Source organism: Bubalus kerabau, chromosome 19 (genome assembly GCF_029407905.1).
Source record: "Bubalus kerabau isolate K-KA32 ecotype Philippines breed swamp buffalo chromosome 19, PCC_UOA_SB_1v2, whole genome shotgun sequence".
Classification (NCBI taxonomy): domain Eukaryota; kingdom Metazoa; phylum Chordata; class Mammalia; order Artiodactyla; family Bovidae; genus Bubalus; species Bubalus kerabau.
Window position 1 is genome coordinate 55,173,665 of NC_073642.1, and position 10,145 is coordinate 55,183,809.

Sequence of the window (10,145 nt, forward strand, 5' to 3'; positions counted from 1 at the left end):
GGAGGTTGCTTTTGACTTATCAGATCTCCTTTACAGGATTTCTCAATATGGTAAGAGGTCAACAGACTGGAAGATAGAATTGAAAGACAGTGAGGGGAAGGCGTGGAAGAGATTAAGAAGTTCTTGGTAGGACCCAAATTGTAGAGTCCTATAAGCAATATTCAACAGTTTGCACCTTATCCTACAATGAGAGAACTGAAAGATTTTAAGAAGAAAAATGAGAATCAGATATGCATTTATAATGATCATTCTAGCAGCAGTATAATGGAGACTGTTCCATGGCCAGGTAATAAATAATATGGCATACAGTGCCTTCATGATGAGAAGAAAGGATGGGCTGAAAAGATATTTCTAGACCTGATCAGCTGGATATGGGAGATAATAAAGAATTTGGGATTTAGAATAACTCTCAGGATTCTTGCATGGAGAACTTGATGTTGAGTTAAAGTGTGTAGGATCAAAAAATAGGTGTTCTATTTACTTTTCCTTCTTTTCTAACAATTGCAGAGATCTGAACAGTATTTCATAAGCTAAAAGGAAGGAGCTAGTGGAAGTAAATTATTTGAAAATAAGAAAGACAAGAGCAACATTTGTGATGCTTAGCACCTGGAACATAGTAAGGATGCAATAAATACTTGTTATTGTGGATTTCCCTGGAGGTCCAGTGATTAAGAATCCACCTTGCAATGTAGGGTATGTGGATTTGATATCTGATCAGGGAACTAAGATCCCACAAGCCACAGAGCAACTAAGCCCAAACCACAACTACTGTGTCCAGCACTCTGGAGCCCTTGCATCACAACTAGAGAGCCCACGTCCTTCAACAAAAGAACCCACACGCCACAGCTACTGAGCCCGTATGCAACAATTAGAGAGTCCATGCACCGCAACCGAAGATTCTGCATGCTGCAACTAAGACCCAACATAGCCAAATAAATACATATTTTAAAGTATGTATTTGTTTGTTCTTGGAATCAAAATTACTTTCCTCTCAATGATTCAAATTTCCAAATTAGCAAGGTTTTACTCTATTTTATTTTGAATATTACATTACTTTTAACAGTATAATTTTCAGTCCTATTTTGATGGCCTGATTTTGAGATGAATAGTCATAATAATAGCTACCATTTAACAAGTACTTAGTATGTGCTTTACAGAGAACCTCACCTCTTATAAAACTCCTTTAAGTCAATGTTATTTACAAATAAGAAGACTGAGACTCATAAATATGAAAAAATTTACCTGTGTCACAGTTAGTAACGGGTAGAACCAGGTTTCAAGGCCAGGTCTGAGGTCTCTATATAAATCTAAGTTCTAAATCATTATGGTATATCGCCTCCTGTAAAATTTGTAGATACAGGCCTTTCCTGAAACTCTTCTATGAAAGTTTTAGAGTGAAATAATTTAAGTGTTGGTACAAGGAAAAAGATAATTCATAATTATAATTAAAATCAATTGATTTGTTTGTTCTTCAAAGTCAAGATGAGTTTCAATCTTGTCAGCCAAAGAGTATAGTTTACTTTCTCATCTAAGATAGCCATTCTCACTTGTCAGAAGTCAGAATACAAACAGTACTGAGTATATAATTGGATGGTTTATTGCTACCAATATTAATAAATTTTGTTTAAAATGCCTTCTAAAGAGTATTTCTATCATAATTACAACTTAATTTTTTGTTTAAAAATATAAAAAGAACATTTTATGAGCTTTGTAAATTTTGTGTGATGTTGGAATTATTTATGTATTACATTTGATAGGTGGCATGGATACTGTTCAGAAGTGAGAATGCAATTGCAACTATGAAATAAAATGGGAATTTTCAACAGATCAAAAAAAATGTTTTCAAATTAAATGTCACTGAAATGCAAGTATGTATTTTTCTTAATTGCAGACTTTGTGAATGATTTATGACAACCTTGTAAAACATAGGGGGAAATGATGCTTTTCCAAATCATCCCATTGTTATTCATAGATCCTCAATTATTATTGGGTGTCAAAATCCTGAAATTTCAACCCCAAGGAAAAAGATCATCCAGATTGGAATTACCAGATTAGCTATATGCACATCCAACCCCTGTGAGAATAGGATTCACAAGCAGCTTCCAAGGCAATCGCCTTTCATCAGCAGGAGAGAAGAAAAACAAAACAAAACAAACAAAAAAATGAAAACACCCTGATTCAAATCAATTAAGATCCCCTTTCCCTGGTAGCTCAGCTGGTAAAGAAGCCGCCTGCAATGCAGGAGATCCCAGTTCAATTCCTGGGTTAGGAAGATCCTCTGGAGAAGGGATAGGCTATAAACTCCAGTATTCTTGGGCTTCCCTGGTGGCTCAGAAGGTAAAGAATCCACCTGCAATGCAGGAGATCCCACTTCAATTCCTGGGTTAGGAAGATCCTCTGGAGAAGGGATAGGCTATAAACTCCAGTATTCTTGGGCTTCCCTAGTGGCTCAGAAGGTAAAGAATCCACCTGCAATGCAGGAGACATGGCTTTGATCCCTGGGTTTGGAAGATTCCCTGGAGAAGGGAATGGTTACCCACTCTAGAATTTTTGCCTGGAGAACTCCATGGACAGAGGAATCTGGCAGGCTACAGTCCATGGGATCGCAAATAGTCGGACATGACTGAGCCACTTTTACTTCCACAGGAAAAAAAAAAAAAAACTTCATTTTGGTTTGAGAGGCCCTTGCTTCAAACTGGCAATTCAAAGTCTTCTGTCCTTACTGGTTTTATTCCCCTTAATTTCTTGTTTTTGCCTTTTCCCCTGGGAAATCCCATGGACAGAGGAGCTTGATGGGACACAGGCCATGGGGGTCGCAAGAGCCAGATGTGACTTCGGAACTACACCACCACCAGCTGACTGACTCCTCTCTCTGCAGGGGCAGAGGTAGCTGAAGAAGCACTGTTCATGATGTCCACTAATAGCCTGACGTTCCAGGTACACTATGCCCCTAACTGCAGAGACTCAGAGACCAGGTCAGTCCATTTCCCTGACAGTCGCCTTGTTTAGAGCTGATGCACAGTGGCTTCTAGCCTATCTCCTGACAGAGGTCAACTCTAGGGAAACAGGGCAACCAAGGAAAGAAAGAAATGAAGGAAAGAAAAGGCCTTCACAGTGAGTGAGGGCTTACATTTTACTGAGTCTCTTTTTTGTTTGCTAATCAGGGCATTTTTGCCTCAAGGTGGAACCCAGAAGCTGTTGAAGCTATCAGTTCTCCCATTCTCCATATCTCTTCTGGTACATATTGTCTTTGATTGTGTTTCTCCAAGAGCTTTATTTTACAGCTGGGGCAGAAAGATGCATTTGCTTTACCAGGAGTGTTAAGTTGGGGGGCGGGGGGGAAGGGGGGTGGGGGGTGTGGAAGGAAAGGGCAGTTGGGGAAGAGGAAAGAATAAAGACCAGGAACAGGGGAAGTTTCTGGAAACAGGGGCTCACATTGGGAACTGTTCAAGAGAGAACTGCTAGCCATGATAACAATGTGTGACAGCAGAAAAGAATTAGACTTTCCACCTCAGCAGAGAATCCAGAGATTCTCTGGCTTGCCAAGGACAGCATGCCTTAGAGATGTCACCTTGGACATAGATGTTGGCATTCCAATAACAGGCACTGTCAATTGGGAGCCCTTCCCAAATGGCAAACTGGATTGTAGGCCTCTGAGAGTCTCATAATGGCTATTAGGAGGGCTTAATATGAGTCAACTCATTGGTAAGAGTTTTAACTACCATAATGTGGTATTTAAGAGTAAATATGTAACCACATTTTGCGACCACAGCCTGGTAAAGTCTGAGACATCATATTATACCTACATGCCCACTCATTTCCTGATTAACCAACCAAGCATCATTTGACATATTAATGTCATTGTGTAATATCAAAAACTCTTTTTTTCTGACTTCATTTGGCCGTCATCTTTAAAATCTTCACAATTTAATTAAAATTTCTGTTTTTGAAGATGGCTGAATTCCAGGATTTTTAAGGCAAGTGACGGTTAAACCAAAATAAAAGGCATGGTAAGGTCATTTCTGCAAAATTTTCAGCAAATATCAAACTTAATTTAGGATGCAGGGGTGGACGTGAGGAGGAAAACCACAGTTATTGCCTAGGTATCAGACCAGAAGCCTTCAGATGCCTGGTAAAGAGTGAAGAAAATAAAAAAAGCCACAGGCAGTAACTGGCAGGGACAAAAGAGCAGAGGAAACAGGATTTGAGAAGACTCCAGCCAGTCTGATCTAACTCCAGGGTACAGTACCTTATAACCAAGATGATTGTTGAGAACACATTTGATCGAGCACCTCTTGAGGTGGCTTAAAGCCATGGCCCTTTACCTGAGACTTTGTGTCTCCTGACCCTTGTGACTGAGGGCTGTATATACCCCTGCCCCGTTTAATGAGGATATGATTTACTATAATAATATAATTTAAAGGCTTGTTGAACCTGGCTCACTGACCCAAAATATCATCCTCACCAAAGAGATGTAACTAGTTAGTTATTATCAGCCGAGATGCTGGGTCCCCAAGATAAGCAGCCACTGCTGTTCCCCAAGATAAAACTTAACACTTATTGACTCTAGAGAACAAGCCAAATCACTATCTTAGTTTTGCGGGCATTAAGCTGTGTCTCTGAAGAGCCAATAGCTTCTGATTCCACTTATTACTGGCAGATGCTCTCTGCAAAAAGCACAACATTCTTTGGCTAAACCCAAATCCATAATGAGACATACAACCAAATATCAGAAGTAAGAGGGGGCATCAAACCAAAGACAGAAAAACCAGCTGGTTTTGTTGTTCTAGTTCTGAGAGGAGGACCTCCTCATCCCTACAGGAGTACACTGGGTTTTGGTGACCAGAGAGAAACATGCCAGAGGAGAGGAGTATATATACAATTATGCCTACAGTTGCCTTTGGCAGCAAGTTCATACGTAGATAGATAGAAAGATAGATGGGCTTAACTCCTAAATTATATTTATTTATAGCTTTTTTAAGTAATCTAATGACAGAGTCAAAACTGAATGCACAAACTTTCTATTCTTAAAATATACCAAAACAGATTTGTAGAGGTTGCAAATAAATTTCAAAAAAAAAAAAAATATATATATATATATATATATATATATATATATATATATATCTGGGGTCTATTGTAAAAGAAGAATTGCATCAGAGCAATTAAACAGTCAAGTGCATGCTAAGTCACTTCACTCATGTCTGACTCTGTGAGACCCTAAGGACTGAGTATAGCCTACCAGGCTCCCCTGTCTGCAGGATTCTCTAGGCAAGAATACTGGAGTGGGTTGCCATGCCCTCCTCCAGGGGTTCTTCCTGACCCAGGGATTGAACCTGCATGTCTTGTCTCTTCTGCATTGGCAGGCAGGTTCCTTACCAGTAGCAGCACCTGGGAAGGCCAAGCAGTCAAGGAAGACTTTAATTCAAGACTGTTGCAATAGGGGAGAGAGACTATTGCAATAGGGAAAGAATGAACACAGCTCACTGAATGCAGGAAGATTTTTAAGTGGGGAAGTGAGCTAAAGGAAAAGTCCTGGAGGACATCAGGGTAGAGATTGGTCAATGTGATTAGGCATTTGTATTTGCTAATTGATGTTTATTGAAATTAGACTTCTACCCTCTCAAAAAGAATGGGACACAGGGACTCTATTTTTCTTGTGGATCCTATTTCAAATACTGGCTCCCAAGTTGTTGAGAAAAACATTCTAGAGTTGTAGAAGATTTACATCTCAAAAGGCAAAGAAAGAATTTACAATAGCAAGTTTTCTAAAGTAAATGCTCTAAGAAAAGGGAGGTCAGGGTCTATTGTCAAGAAGAAACTTTCCAAAGTTTAGTCTAGCTGAGAGGAATGTTAGGGTACAGCCACCCTGGTCACTATTTTCAGGAAAGTTCTTTTTCAGGAAAGTTACAGCCACCCTGGTCACTATTTTCAGGAAAGTCACTATTTTCAGGAAAGTTCTTTCAGCCTTGGAAAGAACATAATGAAAACTATCTGCATCTGGTTCAATAAAGATTCCCCTTTTCTCTGGTTTAGTCCCATAATTCTATTTTGCAGGTTAATTGCCTCAGTGAATGATTATTCTTAAGGCAAACAGCAATCAGACTAAAATCCTCTTTGCAAATGCAAATGCAACTTAAATCCTCCTTGGGGACTTGCTACAAACCAAAAGCACATTCCATTTGATATTTAAACTGAGAGTCCTCTCCCACCTAGGTAAATCCTTCAAGAAGAGGAGATCCCAAGTTTAATTGTCCACAAAAGGCTTTGGGAAAATCTTTTCTGCAGAGTATTTATACTATATGTAGGAAGCTTTTGACTCAGCTAGCATCTCAGCTTAAAACTCTTAATAAATGTTTCACTTCTTTCATGTTTGTATCTGTCACCTATCACTCAGTGGGACTAGAGAGCAGGAATGGAAGATTTCTGACAACTGTTCTAACAAAAACATAATGAAATTCTTCTGATGAATCCCATTTTAACAGGTCATGGCATCAGATTGACAAGTCCAGGAATTCATTTGATTACTGGAGCCTTACAGGGGAAAATGAGGTCTGAGAAAACCAGCTGATAAAAAAGCACAGCAAAGGTCGAACAAATCAGAAAAATGATCAGACTAATGAGCTGCAAAATTATTTATTTGCTTGTAAAAAAGAAACTAGACATAGTTCATCATACATAAACCAATACCTGTCTTAGTTGATGGAACTCAGGCAAAAAGAAATAGGGTGGGGGTGTTCAGGTGTGCAGCCTTTGGAGGGGATTATTGGATTTTTAACAATTTGAAAACCCTTGAGACATACTCTGAGTCAAAATAATTAGGAAACCACTGTTGATTGAATGCAATATCTTGTCTGACAGGGGTTCCAGTTTGTTAAGGTGGTTACTATACAAATAGGAAAGGGAAGCATTGAATCTTAGTTCATTTTGTTATTTGGCTTCTATTTGTTCATGCCTATCAGAATGTGCCAAAGCTCACCTTGCTACTTCATCTTTCTCCATCAAAATAATCCACTTTTTCCCCCCTAAAATAAACTAATTTGACAATGGAAATTAAGGACCTGTTTGTTTCTCTGGACTAGCTTTAATTTTACAGTACTTATTGCACATTTCTTGGCCCAATTGTGGATTGGCAGTGAGGCTCTTGTCCTGTGTTTTATTCACAGACCATAAATGTTTTGCACATAGGATGTAACATTCCATGTTCCATGATCCTTCCTTCAGTTCAGTTCAGTTGCTCAGTCGTGTCTGACTCTTTGCAACCCCATGGACTGCAGCATGCCAGGCCTCCCTGTCCATCACCAACTCCCAGAGTCCACCCAAACCCATGTCCACTGTGTCGGTGATGCCATCCAACCATCTCATCCTCCGTTGTCCCCTTCTCCTCCTGCCCTCAATCTTTCCCAGAATCAGGGTCTTTTCAAATGAGTCAGCTCTTCGCATCAGTTAGCCAAAGTATTGGAATTTCAGCTTCAGCATCAGTCCTTCCAATGAAACCCAGGACTTATCTCCTTTAGGATGGACTGGTTGGATCTCCTTGCAGTCCAAGGGACTCTCAAGAGTCTTCTCCAACACCACAGTTCAAAAGCATCAATTCTTCGGCGCTCAGCTTTCTTCACAGTCCAACTCTCACATCCATACATGACCACTGGAAAAACCATAGCCTTGACTAGATGGACCTTTGTTGACAAAGTAATGTCTCTGCTTTTCAATATGCTGTCTAGGTTGTTCATAACTTTCCTTCCAAGGAGTAAGCGCCTTTTAATTTCATGGCTGCAGTCACCATCTGCAGTGATTTTGGAGCCCAGAAAAATAAAGTCACCCACTGCTTCCACTGTTTCCCCATCTATCTGCCATGAAGTGATGCCATGATCTTAGTTTTCTAAATGTGGAGTTTTAGCCAACTTTTTCACTCTCCTCTTTTACTTTGATCAAGAGGCTCTTTAGTTCTTCTTCACTTCCTTCCTTCGAACAAAAGAATACGTGTACCTACTCTTTTGTCCACTGATCAAATATGGTACAGATGCAAGATCCAGTTTTATATTATAGCACCCAGTAAAGAGAGTTGCTTCAGTGTGATAATTAGTCTGTATTTCTTACATCTCTATCTGGCATTGGAAGCCAGTGTCTTTTTCTCATATAATTACCAAATGTAATCCTCCAAAAATAGTACAAGATGCATTATAAATGACCAGCACAGTAAGTATTTATACTGTAGAGGCAAGGAGACCTTTGATGTTCATCATTAAAACAAAAACAGACTGGTTTTGAAGGGTTTTTTTTAATATAAGATTTTTTTAATATTTTAATATAAAATTATATAATATATAATTTAATCATAAGCTCTCAGGAAGATGTAAAATGAGTACATAGAATCCCTTGTACCCTTAACCTAATTTCCCCCAACAGTGACAACTTATACAACTGTAGTATAATATCAAAAACAGGAAACTGACATTGGTAAAATGTGTTCACTAGACTACTGACTATAGACTACAGAATTTATTCCACTTTTTATAATATTTTACATTCACGTGTTTATATGTATGTATGTGTTTTGCTTCCCTGGTGGCTCAGACAGTAAAGCGTCTGCCTGCAATGCAGGAGACCTGGGTTTGATTCCTGGGTCGAGAAGATCCCCTGGAGAAGGAAATGGCAATCCACTCCAGTACTCTTGCCTGGAAAATCCGATGGACGGAGGAGCCTGATAGGCTACAGTCTATGGGGTCGCAAAGAGTCGGACACGACTGAGTGACTTCACTTTATGTGTTTTGTAGTTCTATGAAATTTTATCCCAAACATATAGATTTCTAAAACCACCACAATCAAGATACAAATCCGCTCTCTGATCATGTGGCAAGCCTTCAAGATGCCACAGAAGAAAGACAAGAAGCCTAAGAAATCAACCTGGAAGTTTAATTTGAATCTTACTCATCCAGTAGAAGGTGGCATTTTTGATTCTTGAAATTTTGAACAGTTTCTGCGGGGGAAGATTAAAGTGAATGGAAGGACTGGAAATCTTGGGAATGTCGTTCACGTTGAACGTGTCAAGAATAAAATCATAGTCGTTTCTGAGAACAGTTCTCCACAAGTTATTTAAAGTACCTTACCAAGAAATACCTTAAAAAGAACAATCTTCATGATTGGCTTCCTATGGTTGCATCTGACAAGGAGACTTATGAGCTTCATTACTTCCAGATTAGTCAAGATGAAGATGAATCTGAGTCTGAGGACCAGATGACGCCATCCTTTATAGGGCTTTGCTTGCTAATAAAACAAATTAAGCATACAAAAGAAAGAAACTTCTTGAAATGGACCTTTAGCTTATCAGTGAATAAAAAACATTACTCTGTATGTTAAACATCCATCTCTTTTATTTAAGAGTATGCTGTTTATATGGTGCTGGCTTTCCTTTAATACTTTTTTATATTTTTATTGGAGTGTAGTTGATTTACAATGTTGTGTTAGTTTCAGGTGTACAGCAAAGTGAATGAGTTATACATGTATCCACTTGTTCTTTAGTCATATAGACCATTACAGAGTACTGAGTGGAGTTCCCTGTGCTATACAGCAGTTTTTTAGTTTATGTTTTATGTATGCTAAGTCACTTCAGTTGTGTCCGACTCTTTGCAAACCCATGGATTGTAGCCTGCCAGGCTCCTCTGTCCATGGGAGTCTCCAGGCAAGAATACTGGAGTGAGTTGCCATTTCCTACTCTGTTTTATGTATAGTAGTGTGTATATGCCAGTATCAATCTCCCAATGTATCCCTCTCCCCCGTATCCCTTGATAATCATAAGTTTTCTACATCCGACTTCTGTTTTGTAAATAAGCATTTCTCCCCCTCCCCTTTAAATACCTTGTATAGATCAGATCAGTAGCTCAGTCGTGTCCGACTCTTTGCGACCCCATGAATCGCAGCACGCCAGGCCTCCCTGTCCATCACCAACTCCCAGAGTTCACTCAGACTCACTTCCATCGAGTCAGTGATGCCATCCAGCCATCTCATCCTCTGTCCTCCCCTTCTCCTCTGGCCCCCAATCCCTCCCAGCATCAGAGTCTTTTCCAATGAGTCAACTCTTCGCATGAGGTGACCAAAGTACTGGAGTTTCAGCTTTAGCATCATTCCTTCCAAAGAAATCCCAG

General features: G+C 39.5%; 1 pseudogene; it reads left to right on the forward strand.

Moving 5' to 3' along the window:
- Positions 1-8,869: 8,869 nt before the first annotated feature.
- On the forward strand, positions 8,870-9,360 carry LOC129633943 (60S ribosomal protein L22-like 1; annotated as a pseudogene).
- Positions 9,361-10,145: the final 785 nt, after the last annotated feature.